The sequence below is a fragment of the Falco naumanni genome, chromosome 6 (assembly GCF_017639655.2).
Source record: "Falco naumanni isolate bFalNau1 chromosome 6, bFalNau1.pat, whole genome shotgun sequence".
In the NCBI taxonomy this organism is placed as follows: Eukaryota; Metazoa; Chordata; class Aves; order Falconiformes; family Falconidae; genus Falco; species Falco naumanni.
In genome coordinates this window covers 16,770,494-16,794,241 of record NC_054059.1, presented here as the reverse complement: position 1 = coordinate 16,794,241, position 23,748 = coordinate 16,770,494, and the positions used below count along the sequence as shown (strand labels likewise).

Sequence of the window (23,748 nt, the reverse complement as noted above, 5' to 3'; positions counted from 1 at the left end):
TAACTGCTGAGAAGGTCATAGCAATTTAAATACTTAAAGGATAAAAAGCTGTGCTTAAATGGCTAACCTTTTGTAAGTGGTTTCTTGAATTGCCCGAAAGTTATCTGATCGTTAGAAGTGCAAGGAAAAAGGAAAAAAGCAGCCAAGCTGCTAAAGCAATAATTAATGAAATCCCACAAGCAGCAATTATCAACACAAATATCATGTTCTTGGGTTCACTGAGAGCAGGCTGGACAAAGGAAAAAACTCTTTTAGACATCACAGGGCTCAACATCTTTCAGTTTTCTAGGAGCATTCCAAAGAAAAGGAAAATATTACTAGTCTATAACAAAATAGTAAAATAGTAAAATAAAATAAATAAATAAAATTGGACCTTATTGCTCATGTTTAAGCTGCATATACAAATACGTTAACATGGCAGCAATGGCACAGATTTTGGTTTGAAGGTCTGTAATTCATGGGCATTAAATAGAGCTGTGTAAATAATCTGCAACGAGTATTTAATTTACTGGATTTTGACCTTTGCTTTTTCCCCCCAAAGCATCTAGCAGCAGACTTTTTGATGTCAATACATCCACACGAGGTTAGCCAGTGAGCTGAATATCCCTAGTGTTTATTGACCACAGTGTTATTTCACTTCCCTGAGTGGATGAGCATATTATATCCACATGGGAATAGCAAAAGTGGACTATCGAGTATTTCTGGATGTGATTCTGAAGTTTTCTAGCAAAACTTGATTTTTCAAATACTAAAGAAGCTACTAGAAAAGGGATGAATACAGAAGACTGTGCCTGCCCCCCTAGTTAACTGCTTAAATAAATATCCAGCCTTGTACCCCGGTTCTCTAAACCCACATGCGCTCAGAGAGACATTAAAACTCTGAGTTCCCCTTGACACTGCTGGAGTGGCATCAGCTTTCTGGAAATAAAGTGAACGTGGCCCATGGTCATTAATTCTTCTCAGTTTAAGTTATGTTCCGACTAGTTATTTTTAAAAGGCACACCCTTATTTTTAGATCATGCAAGTATTCTTATCGTACTCATTTTTAGGCTCATGAACACCTATTTCTGTTGCCCCACACTTTCTTTTTGTTCTTAATGAATCCAAAATTCATTTGAAGACCTAATGCAAAATGTTAAAGAAAATGCAAAGGAAATGACAGAATAGGTGCAGCATTGGAATGGACAGGTCAATGAGCCTGTTGAATGATCTTTGGAATGGAAGGAGATAATGGGACTAAGTCCACCTGGCAGATTTGCATTAGAAGAAAACTGATGAGCAGAGGGAAAAAAAAAGAATGGATCTTCTGACCTAAGCATGTCTGTGGTTTGAGAGGAGCTTTCTCTGAAGTTATCCCTTTGTTACAACACATTTCAAACTGCCAGAAAAGGAGGGTCAGGAAATCATGCCTGAGTCTTTCCTACAGCCTTACACCATGGCTGTGAAGATGTGGCATGTCAAACTGCTTCCAATAGAAATACCAGATGTCATGGCATGAAACTTTTCCTCGGGCAGAAATACATCTCAGTATATATCAAAAGTCATCAAAAATCTCTTTCCCAACCTCCTGTTTAGAGGGAATGGTAAAAATCAGTAAGGGCGATTACTCAGATGCATAGTGATTTACTGGAAAAATGTAATGATTTTAACCGTATCACCCGAACTGGAAAGATAGTGTAATATCTGATGCATGCCTGAGCAGAAGAATTGTTCAAAACTAAAGCAAGCAGAAAAGTGTTTAATTCACAAGAATGGTTTATCAGCTATGCTCCCAAGCAAGTGTCATGAAGATTTGCCTGACTACAGCACTGCTGGCTATTCTTTGATAGTTCATGCCTGTTACTGCATTTAGGCAAAAATAAATGAATTACACATTTTATAACAACTTAGAAGTTTCTAGAATGAGTGTGTGCAGCCAGGAACCAGTGCGTACTTACTGTTTATTGAGAAACTGAAACTCAAATATGGACTAGCTCATCAGCAGGACAGACAACACTTTTGATGTTTATTTGTATATTCTGGTTTTGTGAAACAGTGCCTCATACCTACTGAATAACATGACTTCAAGCCATCACCTGCCACTTCATCTTTCCAGGATTTCCAGAATCTCCCAGTGTGACTTTACGGCACTGCAGACTGGTTGGGAGGCTGCAGGCAACTGTTGGACTGGCTGCCCCTTCCCCACCAAGCAAGCTAGCGCCGCTCTGTACCGCTTTTCTGAAGCACCAAATTCTTGGAGGAATATATGGTTTCCCATATGGAATAATATCATAGAATCGTATCATAGAATGGGTTGGGTTGTAAGGGACCTTAAAGATCATCAGGCAAATGTATATGTATCAACTTCCTCAATGAAAGTACAAACTCTGTGAACTACCAGGAGACATACATCTCTTCTCGCGCTTGCTTTGGAAGACAGCCCCGCGGGCCAGGGAGAGGAGAAACAGCAGAAGAGTGACACAGCGGCTGCTGCCAATCCCCAGTGACCGCTGCATCTCCTTTCATTGACAACATGCTTATTGATGCCAGGTTTTACTAATGTGAATACTGTGTGCATGTGGAAATACACTGAGCTGTGCTTCCTAACGCCGGCAGCGTTAACCACAGCACCCTCTTTATGTGGCTTACTCTGGAAATCAAGACCAACAGCTTGTGAGAACTTGGCACCATGCCTGTTCTTCAAAGCCCCAGGCTGCCAAAGCCCAGTGATTACAGAAGAGAAAAGGGCTTTCAAGCAAGGACAACAAGAAAGGACGCAGCGAGTAAGACAACTGCTGTGTATGCTGTAGCAACGCTGGTGGCCTGAAATGAATACTACTGAATAGTTGGCAAAATGTTTAGGAGATTCAGAAGTTCAGTCTAGCAGCAAAATTGGGGACTGAAAGCACTGAGAAACTGCAGTACCAAATATTAAAGCAACTCTGTTTAAACATCCACATGTGATCAAACTGGCACTCATAGTAGATATCAGAGGTACAAAAAGGATTTAGAAATTCCACATTAGGTTCCAGCTAAGCTGCTTCTGAGTCAGAACATTATATGGAACAAAGGTATGGCCAGGAAAGAATAACCAGGCAAAAAGTAAAATCTAGCAAGAAATTCAGGAGAATTAAAAAAAATTAGGAGTAGTCACGGGAGTAACATTAACCCCCTGAATTTTGAAAAAATACTTGGACCACGACCATAACCATGTGCCAAAAGCTGTATTACACACATGAAAGATAATTATCCAGGCAGTATGAGGCACGTAACACAGAGCGTGCCAGGTCACACCAGTGGATATGTGAAGTTTCACAAACATAAAGGGTGGAAGGCAGCATTGTGCTAAGGTCCAAGTTCACAGCACAGGGCAGGTGAGATACCCTAGGGCACTTTAAATGGCACCAGATGCCCATGTTTAAGCAAATCAATACTCAACACTGTCCAGAGGCAATTCAGTTAGCCCTAAGTAAGACATCTGGATTTAGTTAGATTAAGAGATCATTGCACCTCAGTGCAATTGCACCTCAGTGATGGTGCTCATTAAATCTCCATGGATTCCAACTATGCATTTCATTTCCATGTAGCCACCTACATTTATGCATCTGAATCAGGAGCTGTATTCACCACAGCATGGATTTAGATGAGATGGCCAAAGTTTTGTTCAGTGAGTGGCAGCGCAGAAGATTGACTGGTGAAAGTAGAGCAGCAACTTGATATAAAAACCATTGCCAAGGCTTGCATAGCCCTGGCAGGTAAAGGGATGTTTATATTCCCCCAAATTATACACTATTCAATCTCTAGTAGACTATTCCTTTTCCCAGATGAAATCCACATGCATGTACTACCTTCATTATATAAAAGGACTTTCTTTTTTTTTAAAAAAAAAATCTATGTTCTCTGCTGTACCCTGTCAGATGTAACATTGCATCTATATTAAGTAACTTGATTCTTTTTACTGTGGCTAAACAAGTTGGTCATGATAATTCTTTCAAAAGTCTGTCTTTCACAAATGATATTAAGATGATGATTATTTTCCATTTTCAGAAACACTTTTGGGTTTAGAGTCTACAAATTCAAAATACAATTATATGCTGTTCTGCAGAATATTTTATAACATATTGCAATCTGCATATGTTGTAGAAAAACTGTCACTTTTATTTCAGCTTTCTCTTTTTATTAGGTTGCACAGTATACTTGCTGGTGTCTTTTTTACAAAACCTGCTTGATAAGTTTCTTACCTGTGTCAAAACTAAATTGAAATGCAGTATTTAGACTGTTCACCTCAACCAATAGTCTGCCAGAAACATGTTTATGATATGCCTAAAAAGAACACCCCAACCACAAGTTACGGTCATATTCACAAGACTTGCAAAAGAAAAATAAAGACCAATGAAGTAATTAGGAATGAAGAGACAATAAGAATGTATTTTATTGTGTATGACAGTAAAAGTTAAAAAAAATTGTAATAAGATAGTAAGTATAATTATGCAAGAGACTTATTATGTTCTTTTACACATAAATATAAACAATAACAGCAAAGTAGCCTATTTTTAGATGAAAATTCAGAAAACTATAAACATCAATCTAGTATTTAGAATCTATTGCTCTTGCTCATCATGATAACTCTGATCTTAATGGCAGATTAAGGTAAGAGATTGTTTTGCTTGTTTTTTTTTTAACAAAAAAAACTCTTTCTCAAACTCAATAAAGAAGTTTTCTTCAATGATGACAATATAGCCTATCAAAAATCCATCCTACCCAAACCTCTTAATGAGATTTCAGTATGCATATGAATACATTAAGAACTATGTAACAGGAAAGGGAGTGGGAAAATATCCTGCAAACCATTATAATCTAATTATATAAGAATTGTATGCAAAACTGAAAACTAAATTACGGATTTCTTTTCAGACACAAAATTTGAGACAACAGAGATTTCCCACATCGGTATCTATTTGAGCAGTAACAGTAGAATGCAAAGTGATGCTTGAGATTTTCTTCTATTCAACCCCACCCAAAGTCACTGAGGAAGCTACCTTACCATATCTAGACTTTATTTAAATATGGGCTCAAATTCAGACTCATGCTCCAGCATATAACTGTGAAGTCTTGGAACTTAAGAAGGTGAAAACTTTTTTCTTACTGTCCTTTAAGGACAGACTTAAATATTCAAGCTGAATGTTGCAAGCCCAGATATCTTTATGCCTGCTCAAATTAAGTATGCATTTATATCATAGAATCACAGAATGGTTTTGGTTTGAAGGGATCTTCAAAGACCATCTAGTCCCACCCCTCTGCCTTGTGCAGGGACATCTTTCAATAGACCAGCTGCTCAGAGCCCCATCCAATCTCACCTTGAACACTTCCAGGGATGGGGAAACCACAACTTCTCTGGACAACCTGTTCCACTGACTCACCATCCTCATCATAAAAAATATCTTCCTTATGTCCAACCTAAATCTACTCTTTCAGTTTAAAGTTGTTGTGCCTTGAGCTTTCACTACATGTAAAAAGTATTTCTCCATCTTTCTTGCAATCAACCTTTATATATTGAAAGATCATAAAAAGGTCTCCGTGGAGCCTTTTTCTTCTCTAGGCTGAACAACCCCATCTCTCTCAGCCTTTCTTCACAGGAAAGGTGCTCGCCCTTCCTCTGAACATTTTCATGGCTCTCCTCTAGACCTGCTCTAACAGGTCCATGTCTTTCCCATACTGGGGACTCCAGAGGTGGATGCAGCACTTCAGGTAGGGTCTCACCAGTGCAGAGTAGTGTGGCAGAATCACCTCCCTCAATCTGCTGGCCATGCTTCCTTCGATGCAGCCTAGAATATGATTGTCTTTCTGGGCTGCAAATGCACATTGACAGCTCACGTCTAATTTCTCATCCAAGTATTTCACTGTATTCTGCAGTGATACCATATAACCATTGCCAGGCCAAAGAAGCACCTTGAGCTCGTTCTTATGAAAATTTGATGCTATGTACATCAAAGTAGTATTCACACCACCCAATTTCAGACGTATCTTTGCTAGCTCAGTAAGAAGAATGAGGTCCCCTGGGCTATAGCCAGTGGACACTCATAGCCTCTCCTGGAGTATGGCACAATGCAGGAGTTTGTTCACTTGTGGTGACATGAATGGCAATGCATGAAACAAGGTAGAGTTTCCCTTACTTTTATGGCTGAGCTTTCTCAAACTCCAGAGACATGTGTGTCCTCTGACTCTTGCAGAGTTTAGTGACTGCAGGTCAGGCCCACGCTGGGAGTGAGTGGGTTTATTCTTTTCTATACAGAAAGAATAAACATCTAAAGGGTTAGAAATTGTCCATATTTAATAACATGACCTCCCTGAACTGAGAATAGAGTAATAAATAGGACAGAAATAAACCCCTACATTAAAAAAAAAAAACAACAAACTAACAACAAAACCCCAAAACCTAAAACCAACAAACACATGTAAATAACTACAATCAGCTCAAAGATCCAACTAATGACTACAGCAATCCAGATACCAAAGGGAACTAAAAAAAAGTAGACAAGAATAAACAATACAAAAGTATCACTTTTATGTGTAGTCTTAGCATTTTTGTTTTTATCCCCTGAGATGTCAAAAGCTGACACGTTAATTTCTAACATTTCAAATGTCTCAGATACACTGCTATCAGTCAGAAGCACATGTATCTTCTTAATGACAATCAGTTGTGGCCTATTCAACACATAATGAATGACTTTTCTATATTTAAAATTAAAATGAGAGTATACATCATGAATCATTCACAGAAATAAAGGAACAAACTATCACAAATATATCATGATGTGTGGAAGAAGTCCCAATTTTTCATGCCCCGTAATATCTGAGTCTTAAAGCAATGACACTTCTTTGAAGTCTATAAACCCTTTTCTTTAACTTACAGAAAATTAAAGAAATAAATCAAACTGAAGATACAGAAAATTGTTAGACTGGTATCACCTGTCAGAGCTTTGTTGCAACTCTTATCTAAACATATTCTTTCTTAGATTTTCCTTCTGGTACCAGGAATCTCTTCTAATACTTGCCTGCAATACTCCTGCCATACTTTCAGTCCTATACATACAATCTATTCCAAAGACACAAAAGATTTTTTTTTCCTAATGACATTTCTTGATACAATGAAACAAGAAATCTTTACACAAATAACTTAGTCAAATTTAATTAGGCATGCTGAATGGAAATGCGTAACATACGCTTCTATGCTAGCTAATGTGTTATGAAGGGTCATTTGATCTTGTATTTCATGGTATAAGTTTATAACTTATGTGTAATAGAAAGGGATTCTCTCCTCAATCATATTAGCTTTTCCAGTCATCCAGGACTATTATTTGCCCCTATTTCTCCCCTCATAATTTTCTAAAATACTGAATACTACTTCCAGAGCCAGGAAATAATACCAGATGAGTTAATATTTCAGTGTAGTATGACAACTCCTCAGTTTCAGTGCTGTAATACATTCTACAAATAGTATAAAACAAAATGTGAAAATCTGTCCTTATTGCTATATAATATGAACAAATTTTATAGTTGAGACATGGAGAAGACCAGTTTGGAAACAAAATTCCATACAACAAATAACAGGGTCTATGATCTATCATAAGCACTTTCTCACTGAAGCCCACATTAAAAAAGTAATTAAGTTTATATAGATTGTTTTATTGCTGCATTCTTAAGCTACGTGCATAAAATCCTTTGATCTGTTCATGATTCTAGACTATCCCCTTCATGAATACATTACCAAGGTACATTTGAAATATATTTCTATGTATGTATTAGGCCAAAAATCCATACAAGCCTGAGAATTAATTACATCTTATTCACTACACTTGAAGTACCGGACATGAGCTTCCAGTCATGTGTGAGCAGTTTAAATAGATTTTGGGATCTTATTTATAAACCATTCTAGCAATCTTAATACTGATATACTTCAATACAATGAATGTAAACATTTTCATTTAATTGTGAATTTGCATTAAAATTATTGTATCTGAATAGGTATCTATAGATAATAATACATATCGTATATCTGGTAGACTAAGCAGGAAAGTAATAAATGGTAAATCCTGAAAATAAAAAAAAAGGTAGCAGTCACCCTATGTGAACCTCATTCAAACCCCTCAAAATTTATGTTCATTTTCTACATTATTTTATATTTGATGCAGAATATACAATAGTTGTTTTTTCCCCTAAATACTTTAAAATAAGAAGCCAGCAATATTATTACAAGTGTTATCATAAAGTCAAAAGCACCAACAGCAACTGCATATGAATGGTATTTGGGACACCGCAGGTTCCTCACTATATACGTGATGCACAGTTAGGTAATTCTACCCTAAAAACCTGAAGTGGATTCTCAAGAGGAAAGTGGTGACATATGCTTTCCCCTCTTATTTCTAGAACTTGGAACAGAATTGGCTTCCTCACAGTAAAACAGTAATTTTGAATAGTCTCACTTCCTCAGCAACTGGGATCAGGAACAGCCAGTAGGCATCTCATGTACTTCTGGCTCCCCAAAAGTCAGGTGTAGAGTCTAGGCTACTTTTTTTAAGCCAGTGAAGACAGTAAGATTCATTCCACGTGTCTAGGAGATGTAGGTGTCCAAAGAGAGAACAGACTGTCTTACAAGGGTGGCTGACATTTGCTATACAAAGGGCCTACAGAGTAACTTGCATTAAAGAGCTAAAGAAAGTATCTCTCTCCCCATGTACATGCTGTGATGTCCAGAAGAAAAGAGTTCACAAGTGAGAATTTGTCCATCTTTTTGCATGGTAGTGCTGGGCAGTAGCCACAGGACAAGCAGACAACTCAACATTAGTATAGTGGAAAATCCATGGTAAGAAATTTCTCCCCCCAAAATATCTGGTGGTATAATAAGCGTTATCCATCTACATTATTAATCAAAGACTGTACATAATCTAGCTAGCAGTGTGAGAGACCACTTTATTCCCTGTGATAGCTGCTTGCATCGGGAGAAGAGAATGCAAATCCACAGATTCATTACTTTGCTCTGCTTATATAATAAGAAAAAAGAAAGATAAGATGGCAGAAAACAGAGAAAACTAGAAGTAGCTATTTGCAATACAGGAACTGCAAAAGACGCAGACTCATATGAACCTCATTACAAATTATCTGGGTTCTGGATCATCAAGGGAATGAAAATAAGATTTTTATTCAGAGGTTCAATATTAGATCATTTTTTACCATGGATTTTTTAGCATTGTGATTGAGTCTCCTACTTAAAACTAGTTTAAAAAGAAAGCTTCCTATATTTCATTGTGTGATGATTGCAAGCAGTTCATTTCTGTGGAGTGTGTTTTAGCAATTGCAGCTAAATCTTTGAAAGAACAAACTAAAATACTAATTCTGTTTGCAACAGTGGATACCAACAGTTTGGCCTTGAAACAGTAAAACAATTAATAATTTATTGTCAGACTATTCAGGAGTACACATTTGCTACACCAATCCAAAGAAATGTGAAACATTATTTTTGGACTTACATATGTACCTTTGGATCAAGTCTCTTAATAGCCAGAGACTCAGTATAATACCAGTGTTAGACTAGAGTTGAGAGAGTTATATGCATGGCTAATTATGTTTTTAATTAAGGAAGTAAGGCTTTCTGGCCATTCCCTATATCTCTCTACCCTATAAACAGACCCTGGAGAAGGATTAACAACATAATACAAAGGAAACATCCTTTTTCTTTCCCTCTCATGCCAGATAAAAAGCATTTGGTAACAGACTTCTGTAATATAACAGGAGGTGAAGTGGGACCTGTAGCTGGACAGAAAAACCGAGCAATTTTATTTTTTTGGTTTTACCACTTCAAAAAATGACAAGTGAATTCTTCAAAGTTTATAGATATCCCTAAATCATTCATCTGTTGGAGCGCCTAAGAGCAAACCCACCACATGCAGCCACTGACTTTCACAGCAAGGGTTTCCAAGCCCAGGAAGGGAGAACTTGCCTGTAAGGCCCAACTTCAGCAAAGCGTATGCACATCCATAAGCTAAAAATATCCCAGCCATGTCCCTATGTCTTCTAAACACAGTGTACGCGACCAGGGTCTAGTGTTAAGTGTTAAGACATGGGTTTAAAGAAACTTCTCAGATACCATGAAAGGCGAAAGATGACAGGAGACCAGGGTAAGGCTCTGTGTGTGTATTTTAACCACCAACCACTACCCTTCCCACCTCCCCCCTGAATTCTGTAAAAGCAAAAATTCATAATTTTCAGTATCATAACTGGAGTTGATCTGATTTAAACCACTGTGATATTCAATGTTATAAATAGGTAAAATATCATACCAGTATGAAAAAGAGGAAAGAATCTGAAAGCCTTGAGCACAACCATAGGTTTCCTTAGCAGTGCGATATATTCTGCGGGGGTAACAGCTCACACATCTGAACCCAGAAAACTTCGAATTTAGTGCAATAACATGCAGTGTTTGTAAACAGATTTGTAATTACCAATGAATTAATTCTCTGTAGACACTTCTAAAGTAGATGATCAAGAACTGTTCTCTTTTATTGTGGGGAAACTAAGCATCTAGGAAAGAAAGCCAGAGACACACAGTGATGGGAACTCAATGCCAAATTGATATTCCTCCTGACTCCAAATGCTGGCTCTATATTGGATTGAATTCATGTTTATCTCTAATAAAAATAACAGAAATAAGAAAAATGAGGAAAAAATCAATAATATTTTTTGCAATGTTATTATCATACCTCTTGTTTTTATTGCATATTCAAAATAATGCCTGTCCAGAGCTGCACACATGCCTTACTTTAGCTGTTAGATAAAACAGAAATGTATCTCATGCTCAAGTGTTCTTGGAAAGGAGCCGTTGCCAGAGAATATGTAAAACTAATATTTCTCTTTTTCAGGAATGATGAAAGGAAGGCAGTTTGTTTGTTTTTTGACATATAAGCTCAAGTTAAATCCATACAGATTTCCTTAAAGCTATTATTGAGAAGCCACAGATTATTGCAGATTGCATAACAAGTGTATGAAGATGAAGTTACAGCTCTAAAGTTACATTGATGTTTGGTAGATAAATGAAAAAGGAATGCTACATTACAGCAGTAATCAATCAGAAAAATAATCCAGAGACTAATCAATGTCTCTGCATAAGAGAACATTAATCCCTGATGGAGATATTACAAACAAAATAATATCAAGCTCAGCTATCTGAATTCCACTCACTATCTTCTCCTACTGTTTATTGTGGAATCGAATTTCAGAGGACTCCAAAGAGCTGTTGCTCCAAGTCGGATTTTTTTCATTATCCTATTTAATTGTGTGCACTGTAATTTAATTTACTGTAATGCTGCCTCTATTGTGGCAATGCAAAATTCCTTGTAACAGTAACCCGTTAAAGTATATTAAAAGTATTTATCACGATTCTCAAGAGTACAGATAACATCATGCATGTAAAACTGGGATTTAACGTAATTGCTGCAAATAATTCAAACCAGCTCTTTTTGCATTTATCTATATGTAAAACAGCAAGAACAATAATCATAAAACAAAACTCAGCAAGATCAAACCTTGTCTTTATGAAGCCGTGCATCAATAAATAAAATACTTTGGAATATAAATCACTGTTCTGTAAAAGTATAGATGGGAAAAAAACAGAAGTGTAAAAAGATCTTACAGTCACCCAAATTGCTGTAAGCCAATGAGTTAGTTTACTTACAATTACCTTGTTGGTTTTTTTGGGTTTTGTTTGTTTAGGGGTTTTTTGTTGGTTTTGGGTTTGGGTTTTTTTTGTTTAGTTTGTTTGTTTTGATTGTTTGTTTTTTTTTTGTTTTTTTTTCTTTTTTATTTTCCTCGCTTTCACACGTGAATGTGCTGCTCTACCTCTTCCCAAGCTTTTTTTTTAAGAAAACTTACTGCCTGCTCCCAGGACACTGACATTAGTGTCAGGACTCACACTGACTGTGCCATTCAGGTTTGCTAATGCCATGTGTGGGAGAAGAGGATCTCCCAGCTGGCTGCATAGTCTCACAACTAAACCGTTTTGGCAAGGGGAAGCACCAGATTACCCCGCAGACAGGGGCAGCAACTGAACGGCATCAGCAAGCACCAAATGATTCTCTGGATGATGAAATCTGAATGACCTGAAATCAAGAAGAGTTTGGTGCAGATCTGGATGTCAAAATCAGACTTTTGGGTGCCAAATTGGCATGTTATAGACAGAGGGAGATTGCAGCTGAGTTACTCAGCAGCTTGTTTCTAATACCTAATACATGTGTGCACAACCTTGTTTACTTTGCTGGGGTATATAGAAAACATTATGATATGCCACAAACAAAAAATTTAAACTGTTTTCAGGTCAGAAATTTATTAAAGTTTACAAGTTTGTAAAACAGAAGGCATGTCATCTTTCACTACTTCAAATGATACATATTTTTCTTCACTAAGGGCCATCTTTAGTCTTCCACATTCCTCTCTCTTGCCACCTTTGAAGTTCCATGGTCCATCACTTTTAACTCAGAAGAGAAAGCATAAACCTGAAGCACTATCTCAATGTTTTGTCCTTTGGAAGTACTCTAATTTATCAGAAAGAGAAGAATCTATTCCAGGTTTAAGTCTTACAAATGGCCTGTCAGAGCTAAGAAAAATGTAAGTCTGTTTTAACATTGGATGTGAGGGAGACAGTGAAGACTTAATATCACCGCTATGTTGCATCAGTAATAAAACAGGGATTTTTCAGCATCTGTTTGAGGTCTGATACAGTTCTTCTGTGAGGACAATGTACTTTTCTTAACTATCAGCCACAGAGTATGAAACTCAACACAGTTAAATTGCCCCCTTGCTTATTCTGTTTTGAAAATGCCACCACTAATTACACAGAAGTATATCACTCCATGAATCAAGTTAGCAGGAAATACTTAAAGTGATACATCTGGCTAAATCTCTACCATTCTAACATCTGACTCTTCAGGCTGGGACATTAGTCTAAAAATTAATAGAAAAATATTTGGAGATTGCATTTGAATTTCATTTACTCACTCAGCAAAATACTAAGTGTGATTTATTTTTCTCACTGGTCATTAGCAAAACTGCTATTGGCTTCAGCAGAACAAGAATTGCACTTCTGGGATACTGAGTATTAAGAGGAGATCTTATAGATTTTCTTAGGAGTCAATGGAAATCATTCCAACTATTTTCAAATTTTATTTAAATTAAAAACATTTTAAGTACTTAAATAAGTGTCCCACATTACTGATTGTTTTAACCTACCTTTGCACATAACCAACGCATGAACTTTATTTTTGCATCAGTAAACAACAGAGGTCAAGGTTAGAAAGATATGGTAATCTTGATTTTTCTGCCATCTTTCCAATTAAAAATAAAAACTTGTGAATCAATTTTCCGTATGTATGTAGAAGCAGAAGTCTATGTCATATGTAGAAGCAGAAGTCTATGTCATATAATACTACATAATTTCATTTAAAAAAAAGCATATCAACAAGGTCAGAAGCTTTAGTTCAGTCTCTAATAAGCACACAAGCTTGCAGGAATTGTTTGGTATTTACAGCTTTTCTCAAGGAATCACAGGTGAACAAGTTACAGAATCAATAAGGCAGACTGTTTCCAATATTTACAGCCCAAAATTTATAGTCCAAAATTTGTCTCTGAGATACATAAAGCCCATAAAGTTGTTTTTTTTTTTTTATTTGTTCAATTTTGCATTTTCCTCTCCTGGGGAATATTCACTGAGCAAAAAGCCAGCATAGGAACTTTCACCAAGGTCCTTTTGTTACTGTTGCCTCAGGGGGGGACTGGACGAGAGATGGGCAGGAGATAAATATGGTGATTCTGTGACCCAGCAATTCCTGATAGCTAATTCTTGACTCTGTTGGTGGCCAGATCATGCACCAATGAAAACAAGCTCCAATACTGAGGGACAACATCTAACTGTGTCCCTTTTCAGGAGGGGACACTGTGTACAGGTAAGTATCTAATTATATGAAAGTAAGATGCAGCAAATTGGGCTCTAACTATAATATTGCAATGCTTGTTTTCATAAGTAATATGTAAAAGCCTGCTGACCCAAATTTGAAGTCTCCATTCACAAATAACATTTTTTATAAAATTGCAACTAAAAAAATTCAGCTGCCTTGAGTGTAGAACAGGTTGCTTATTCAGAGTCATAAATGACTTCTCTAATGGGACAAGAAAGTCTTGTTCATATATTCCTATAATGACCAAGCAGAAGATCCAGAGAAGAATTGGAACCCAACTAGAGAAGTCAACAGATGGCCCCACCGCCCACAAGACTTCAAACCTATACCCTGAAATCCAGATCAGAGCTGACAGGCAGCATAAATAACAAGCCACATCTCTAGACAAGATATCTTTCTAGAATTTCAGAGACTCAAACAAGGCAGAACTCACTGTGGCAGAGACAAGGAGCCACACTGCCTTGTACACAGGCAGGAAACGGTAATTTGGGGGGTTTGAGGACCTAGAACGATACTAGTTATCTTTCTCTGATATAAAGTGTGGTTTGGTATTGATGTTTTTTCTTTACCTGCTGCGTGAAACTCAGAATTGCAAAAAAAGGTGACATACACACATTTAGGACACAGAATAATCTGGAGGTGTATTCAAGTATGTCTTGTGAGGGCAGTAAATTTTACACCAAAGTGAAAGGAACTCCATTGCATAATTTGGTGATAATCTGAGAGTAGTGCTACTTCAGCTATACTTTTAATATGGAGGTGGTGTCATCTACCAGGAATTTCCTACAAATCTGTAGAAACATTTAGGAAATGGGTTACAAAGCAAACTTGAAAGTTTGGAAGCAATTATGCATCTTTTGCGGATAGAAAAGTTGAATATTAAATAGAGTGGAAATTTCAAATTGTGTATAAAAGACAGACATCTCTAGTCACTGTGTAGAAGACATCAGAAGGAAATGGCTAATCTAGAATAATTTACAGTCAACCATTAATTACAGCTATATATCACACACACCCACACCTCTCTCTCTCACTCTCTAAATATAAATTCAGATAAAAAGCTTTTTAAAAGCTTTCCTCAAGCCTGACTCCTCTAAGAAAGGTCAGAGTGGTTCAGCCATCCAGCCAAAGCAAAGACCTGTTCTTAACCCAAGAGGAACTGGGGAAAAGACTGTTTTCTTTGCAGCAAGATGGACTATGTACTTAAATGGGTTCTAAAACTCGAGAGGGATGTCAGAAAAAGCATCTTAAATCTTCAGGATAAGTATGACAAACCATCTTCAGAAGGAAAAAATCCATACCACAAGGAAACAAATAATCTTGACAGAAATGGAAACAAATAGACTTTCCCAGAATTTTATAGCACAAACTGAAACAGCCAGGGGTTCCTGTGTTGCAGATCATTTGAAGCTGCATAAATCAAAGGACAACATGCAGTTGGTCTTTCTAGCCAGGTTCCAAATCCAAAGTCACTGGTCAATGATGCTAAGGAGATGCCTGTTAACACAGATGAGCTTTCTGATAGATAAGGGGCATCTATCAGAAGGCACCTCATTGATTACACATGCAGACAGGACCATTTGAACATAAAGAAGGGAAGAATCTATCCCAGTAGGGCCAGTTAACTGTGCCTTGGCTCAATGGCCTCATATATTTGAGTTTGTTCCTACATCAGCCAGTAAGCTAGACAGAGATATAACAAACGGAAGCTGAAAAAACCTACCAAATAAAAGATCGTCCCATCTGCCAGGAATGTGGCACTAACAAATGACCTGGGGAAAGACAATATTAACATAGAGTGCAGAGAGGTGAGCAGAAAGTAACCCATAATATGCAGGAATGTGATAAAAAATTGAGGTTTATGACTCCCCAGCTGGAAAGATCCTCACTGAATAAACATATTCTCTTTGTCCCAGAGGGGAGTTACATGACTGAAAGCCCTCAGTTTACTGTGATATTAAAATATACAAATTTAGTTAAAAGGATGCGGCTGGGAAGCAGAGAAGATGACTTGCTTTTTTCCTAGCTGTTGCACTCTGGGTAACATGGGAGTCTTCTGGAAGGAAAGAGAAGGAACAGCCTTCTGGGACCAAGCTGGTTTACACAGCTCTGAGGAGCTGGTGAAACATAAGAGGGGTCAGACAGTACTCATGGACATGACGAGATACCCAAGACAAGCAATGAAAAGATAAGCATTCAAACATTCTTCATGGAAGTCTCATCCATGTGAGTTTGCATGAATTTATTCTATAGGTATCTGTGTTTTGATGGAGAAATAGTTGCAAGAAAAAGAAAGGAAAAGGACAAAGAAAGGAAAAGTATGTGCTGAAAAGGTGGCACATTAAAACTTCCCAGTGACTGGTAAGCCCTGGAGACTATTGGTGCTGGTGAACTTGCAAGAACATAACGTCTGAAAGCACCAAAAGGCTGCTGAGCATCAGCACACACTGGTATCAGCAATGGATTCCATAACTCGGCCCCCATCCAAGACAACTCCTATATGTAGATGAAGACTATGGGATTACATATGCATCTGACAAAATAGAAGACCCTCTGACAGATTTTCTGAATGCCTACCACTGACCTGCAGTATTACCCTCTATACTCTGAGTATATACTTGGAATTGGCTTCCTGCATGCTCTAACCACATAATAATGAGTGTGCAATTCAGTTGTGAGGCTGAATAAGTGAATGTGCTGTGAGAATAGTTACCTGCTATCAATCAAAACAGCTTAAAGACTAAAAGCTATTCTAAGAAATATTGGTTGTGATCTGTATCTACCCAAAACTCCCTCCTCTATGAAGGCAAAAATGAGTTTACAACACATTAAAAGTGAAACATAAGAGGTATTTTCCAAAGAACCCAGGGTGGCTGAGCAATTGAAGGTTGCTAGAAGATAAATAACACTGGAGCAAACAGTGGTAAAGATGGTCTCTTCTTTTCATCTGTGCCAGCCAACAGATTTGATTTCTCTGTATAAAGAGAAAATATGTTCTTTGGCTTTTTTTCCCCATGTAAAACCTGGCTTCAGAGTGTGAAGGCCTTTGGAACCTTTTGACATGCTCACTTAAAGGAAAAACTGAGAGAATGTAGATTACAGTTAACATGTTTTTTGCAAATGATCATTAAAAATACAAAATATGGGGTGATCTGCTTTTTGTTTGTTTCCTTTTGTTTACACTTTATGTTGTTGCTGGTTGTTATAGCCCTTACAGCCTCACAGCAGTCAGTATCGAGCAGCTGGGGAGATTTAGAAATGGAAAAAAAAAAAGTGTTGCAGCAGAAGCAGTGTGCTGCTGTAACTTCTGCTCTTATCTTGAAGGCATGCTGAGGGCCTAATCCTGGTTTTCATCATAAACCTGTTTGTAGGGTAAAATGGCTGTAAACTGTAAGGTACCCTGGCTGTAGAGATAAAAATACAAAGTCTAGGTCAATAATACTTTTACACACAGCAGAGGAAAACCTAACAGGAAAAGAATAAATGGGTGAGCACCAATTAGTGATTTAAAACCAGCTATTGATGCTTCTGGATGTGAGCCAGTTTTCTAAACCCAATGCCACACATTGCTCTATCTTTGCCTTAGAGATTTTACAGCTAATGATAAAAGAGTACTTTAATGAAACAGAAACATCTTACTTAAGAAACAAACATTTCAGGGATTTTGTATAAAGTCCAGATCAAAACTCCCAGCAGGCTGGAAGTAAACTTACAGGTTTTGTTTTAAAGAACTAAAATGGACTTTTATAGAAATTCCTAAATTTGTATCGCCAACTATAAGAGCTGAAACCTCATGATGACACACTGGGCTTAACTACCATAGCCATAATCTAGAGCAAGTAACGTCACCTGCATGAGTACAGTGGCAGCAGTGTAAAACCTGGTGCAACAGACCACTGGATGATTTTCATTTTTATATATATATACTTTCTAGTGTCTTTTGTAATGTCTTCTTGTTCAGAATTCTGCCACTTTCATATGAAAGGAAATATTACATATGTAACCATGCTGCATACGTTTGAACAATTATAACAGGCAGTGACACTCAAAGGCTTTTGAAACTCAGGACACTAAAGAGGACACTTCTCATGTTTCAGTAAAGCAATTAAGACTGAGAAATAATATAATGCAATACATGGATCATCACCTCCTATACACTAAACCTGCAACTTTTTTCTTCCCTTTTGGGCTACCTAAGCATTATTTATACCATCTTGAAACAATCAATGAAGTCAAGAGAATGCTATCAGAGAACCAACTCTCCGCTATTAAGACACTACACTTATGGTAGACACGATCTAATGAAAAAATGTATTGTGCTTCAAACAAAAAGTTATTGGGCACCATTCACATTATATATCTATGGAATTAAACCTTTAAGATATTTACGCATGTATTTAATGGTTGCAGGACTGAAGCCAGGGCAGTTAGCATTTGCAGGGAACAAAACAGTATGCATAGCAACTATCTCATATTTTCAAAATTTTTATAAGGTACCCGTGTAATATGGCTGTTAAAAAAAAACAACCACTATAAAGCAAATACATTAATCATTGAATCTAGGTAGATTCTCTGTGTTTTGACTTCACACCTTTTTACTTGCCAACAAGTTCTTAATACCTATGTTTTTAAAAAGAAAAGGTAATGCAAGATATCCTATTTAAGGGGACAAACCATTGTCCCAGTGGAGCTTCTTTGGAAAGTACTTAACACAGAGACAAATGAAAGGCAGAGAGCTCTACTGCAATTAACTCTTCTGTGATTAAACCTTCTTTCTTTAATAACTACCTTAAACAACAAGGGAAACTTGAAAAGAAAAGCCGTTAAAAGTTCACTCAGTAGCTGACAAACAATGAGTCACAAATAGTTAACATGATTTTTCAAACCTGCAGTGCATGTTTGTTCTCTAATTTCCCATGTTTTATAGGAAAGAAACAGGTATCTTTAATAACAGCATCCTCCAAATAGCCAGGACAAAAGACATAAGTATGTGGAAGTTTAAACAATGAAAGAAATGGGTAATAAACAGAAAGTGTGCAAAACAGGAACTGGTGTTGACAGGATTTCACTAGGTAAAAAGACTTCAAATTGAGGTGGCAATTATACATGAGTATTCAGGAGATTTAAGCACTGCTTACATTTTCTTCATGTGTGGTTGACAGTCTGTGTGCTACTGCAGCAACTGACGTTTTAGCTTTTATGGAACACACAGCCTTGTTTTCAGGCTATGAAATTTCCAAATACTGCTTTATGTAAGTAAAAAGTGGTTCAAAAAGATGTTTGGAGTGCCTGTGACTTTGGCAAAGACAATGTGAGCTTCCTCAGTTTAAATAATCTCTCTTGCAAGAAGCGCCTTGCAGTTGATGAACAGTGAGTTTTCAGGGAAAAAATAATCAGGTTAAAAATCCATTTGTCATTTTTTAACAAAATGGAAAACAATCAAAAATCTTCCTTTGGGTAACACTCAAAATACTATTAAAGCAAAATCAAAACATTTCATTTTTCTTAGGTTATTCAGCTCTTTCAAACGTACTCACTTAGGTTAAATTTTAAATAAGAGTTCTTTTTTTACAAAACAAGAAGCACAAATATTTTACCCTGAAAATTTTTCAACTACACCACCTGCATATTTTCAAAATTTCTCTCACAACCTTTCTTCGTTTCAGAATTTTGGAGCCTCCACACGCCTCTCTTCTACATAATTTTGTGTTCACTGGGAAATTCCCAACATATCTTTCTTTGAACGTTCCCACCATAAAGTTACACATGCAATGGGAAAGAAAAAAGATAAAATTCTGTACAAGATTTTTTCTTTTCCAAAAGATTTATGCCTGCCATTTATTCTGTCAAGCCAATTCTCTTCCCTTTCTCAACATATTTTTCCTTTTCCTATGCCTTGTTCACCATTTCAGTTATTAATCTCAGATCACGGCCTTCATTTGCTCTCTTTTACAGCATTATCTTCACCTACTAATTACTGCTATCATGCTACAGATAGTCATTTCAGGCAAGCCTCACCATATACATTCTCATCTACTCTGCTATCTCTGATTAATCTCTGAAAAAAAAATAATAACAAAAAGAGATGATGTCATGTTGCAGATAGGTACTATGGTTGGACTATGATTAATGCTGTGGATCTGTTCTCGCTCTTGTTCCTAAGGGTGAGGTCCCACCTCATACCAGTGTCCCTTAGATGAGTATTTTCTCTCCAGTCAGTAGAGGGTTCTCTAGGGAAACATGGAAGGGAAGGAGTGTGGTTTTGACTCTTCCCACATACTCTCCTCAAGCTCCAGCAATCTGCAGTCAGGTCATGCAGCCCTTAAAGGCAGTTCTAATGACACCAGTTTGTTTGTTGTTTTTTTTTTAATCTCTGGCCCTAAATGTTCTTGGGTTTCCTACAAAAATTTTCCTTTCACTCCCATCTGCATGAAATCATTGCCATTTTGCTTTCTGTTCTGAAGTTCCACAAAACACAAAGACCAAGTTACATGTACTGTCTAGTGCATGTTTATTGCACGCTGCTGTACATTTATTCTGAATAAAAAAAATACTACTCATATAAATAATCTAAAACCAGGGACTGGTGAAATGGTGCAAGCCCCAAGACTCTGCTCTCTCCTATGAAACTATCGTAGGTAACTAGCTCAAGAAATAGAAGTGTTTAAAAAACATTGCTACATATCTTTCTGCTTCTTTTAAGGAAAATCTATGCTCTTACTGCTATATTTTATGTAAAAAAAAGTTATTCCAGCTCACTTTTTTTTTTTTTTTTTTTTTTAATGGCCTACTGAAAAGCATTCATTGCATGGTTGAAAAGGAGAAAATCTGCATCTATGTATGAAAGCAATCAATTCATTCCACTTGTAATGAGATTTCTCCTGTCACTTCAATTTGATTGTTTACCTGTACAATCACCTCCTGGGCTCTTGGAAAAAGGAGATAAAGAAATGGAAAAGAATCAAAAGCCAAGCAACTCAACATGACTATGTTTAATCTCATCACTACCTGTTCTGAAGAATGTATTTGCATATTTATAATACTATATTACTACAGGAATTACAGCCTTTAGTAGCAGCATGTAAGCTAGCAAGATCATGAGAGCTCAACCTGTCTCAAGAACTCACTGGCAACTGGCTGTGCTCTTACGGTAGGCACAGTTCTCAGCGGTCACAGCTATGCTCAACATGTTGAGCAATACCTTCTCTATGATTTGAAAATAAATGGGAGTTATTCAGCTAACAAATATTTCAAATTTTAGTATAACAGTTTTGCATGCCAAATCAAAAGGAAGAAGTATCTAAAAGCCAGCGTCATCTTCTGTCGCTTCTAGTGGCCTGTCCATGTATCTTGATGGTGCTTTTTTATTCCTGTCAGAACATTGCAGGATCTGTCTCCTTTCACAGAAAACTAAATTTCTGCTGAGCCACTGGCATTAGGTTAAGCACAGAGATGTAAGTACTCACATTAGCCATGCTGCTCTGGAAGAATCATAAGTTTTCCTTATAACCCAAATAACATTCTGTAAAGCTGCTGCAGTCACATTTGGGCATCTCTTCAACAATTTCTAACACAACTTTCTGTGGCACATATATAAACTCTGTGGTATTTAGTGCACAGTTGGAGTTGTTCACATATTAATTTTAAGTAAGTTGCTTTGCCTTTTCAAATTAATCTATTCTGCTCCCACATTGTAGGCACAGCAGATATTCAAAAGTCACTCTTAATGAGTGTCCCCTGAGGCCCTGGAAAGGAACAGCCCAAATTCTATAGTCACTGAAATTTACCCACAGATTTCTTTTTTAAAGATAAGGGAATTCTGAAAGGCCGATATACCTCCCTTGACAGAGTCTGCTTCCCAGAACTGAAAGCTGCCCCTCCATACGCCCAAAATTACAGAGTAAGGCCAGAGTTGTTCACTGTAGAGCCAAGCATTTGCTGACTGTCATTTTGGCAATGAAAAAAACCCAAATCAGTGGATCAGTTCTTTTCAAACCCTAAGTACCTAAGGATTTAGGGCATAAATGTATTTAGTATTTTCCAGAAGTTCTGTTTCTGCTGCTCCAGCGCAGCTCAGCATACAGCTGCACTGGACTGGAGGGAAAAGCACATGTCTGCAGTCTGCCTAGGGACTGCTGTGGTTCACGGCATAATGTAGAGAGCTTTAGGGAAATTCTAGTTTAGAGAGAGAAATTACTTTATTTTTTTTCTTGAAAATTCCTCCAGAAGGAAGACTCATCCACCAATACACATAAACTCATTTCTTGTATGGTACAAAATAACCACAACAAGCCTCCAGACTCTGGCAATTTGTATTTAAATCTGAAAAAAAAACCTGCATAAATTAGACTAGTGGGCTTCTTTTATGGCACAAAAACTGTTTTAACCATAGCAAGCCGTACTTTTCTTAGCAATATAGCAAACCATGCTATTAGTTATGCTCACAGTCAGATACATTTTCTTTAAGTTTACCAGTATCTCAACCTAGAATTCCTTCTCTGAAGTGCTAATTGTAAGTATTACCCATCCAATAATCATTCTCAGCCTCTTTTGCTTGGAACTGGTAATAGTGATTGATGTACATGGATCAGATAATTCCTATATCTCACTGCAATTGCACAGGGATTTTTTTCTTTAATGTCAGTAATGTCTAAATTGGATTAAGGAAACAGTCCCTTATGAGGCCTTCTCTAGAGAAGTTACTTGCATCAGTGCTATATTTAATGCTATTTTACTCTGGAACTTCATATTTTTACACCATTCTAATATGAATGAATTTCCATGAAGATCATAAATAACTTCAGATTACATGTAAAGGCTAAATATTCTATCAAGAGGGGAAAAAATATCCTGAATTTTGTTTTTGCTGACATACTCACCAGTGAATGTAATAACTGGCATGCTGGCACTGTTATGATGAAATTAAAATGATACAATGACAAACCAACCTCAAAATCAGTGGACTTTGCCTATCTATTTACCTGTGCTTAAACATCTTTAGTTGGTAACAAGCCCTTCACACTCCCTTGTCTGGGCAATTGCTGCTCTTGGCAGTAATAATCTGAGTGGGTGGCTGTGAATGGAGCTGGCAGACGCAGTACTGATGCAAATTACTGCTACTTAGCAGCACATGCATTCATTCATCCGGGGAGTCATTTTTTATCATCCCAGAAGTAAGCCAAAAGTCATAAAATATTTTACTTCTCAATACCTAGAAATAAAATCTGTAGCGTATTCAACATTTATTATCATAAAACATAATGGTAAATAGATAATTGAAGTGTCAGTATGCCCAATGTCATAAAGAAATCTCTGAAAAAGTGAGATACATTCCATGTGCCTAATTTGTCTGTTTTGTAGCGTTTTTTCAATTTTGCAACTGAAGACCTCATATTGCATGTCTGACTACTGATACACATTACCAAGACCAAATAATGCCAACCATAAAATCCTGATTAGTCTTTCCTTTATTCTGGAATATTATTGCTTTCATTGTTTTACCTACCGGGATGAATGACAGAGGTGACAGAAAGGAAAGCAGAATAACGCAGTATAAAAAATTCAGTGAAATTAACAGTCATTATTTCCGTGTTGACCATAATACTGCTGTTCTACAGTCTGTAAAGATGCCACAAGGCAATCAGCACTTGCTCTTTAGGACTGATATATATGAAGCTGCCTTACCTTACAAACAATTACTTCCGGTGCATTGACAAGGCAGTGATTTCAAACATTTTTTTTCTTTTATATATAGTACATTTTACAC

At 37.0% G+C, this 23,748-nt stretch overlaps 1 protein-coding gene across 7 annotated transcripts in view; it reads right to left on the bottom strand.

Annotated features, from left to right (window-relative positions):
• Positions 1 to 23,748, bottom strand: part of KHDRBS2 (KH RNA binding domain containing, signal transduction associated 2) — a 393,362-nt gene that overhangs the window by 230,293 nt on the left and 139,321 nt on the right. The window lies entirely within an intron of this gene.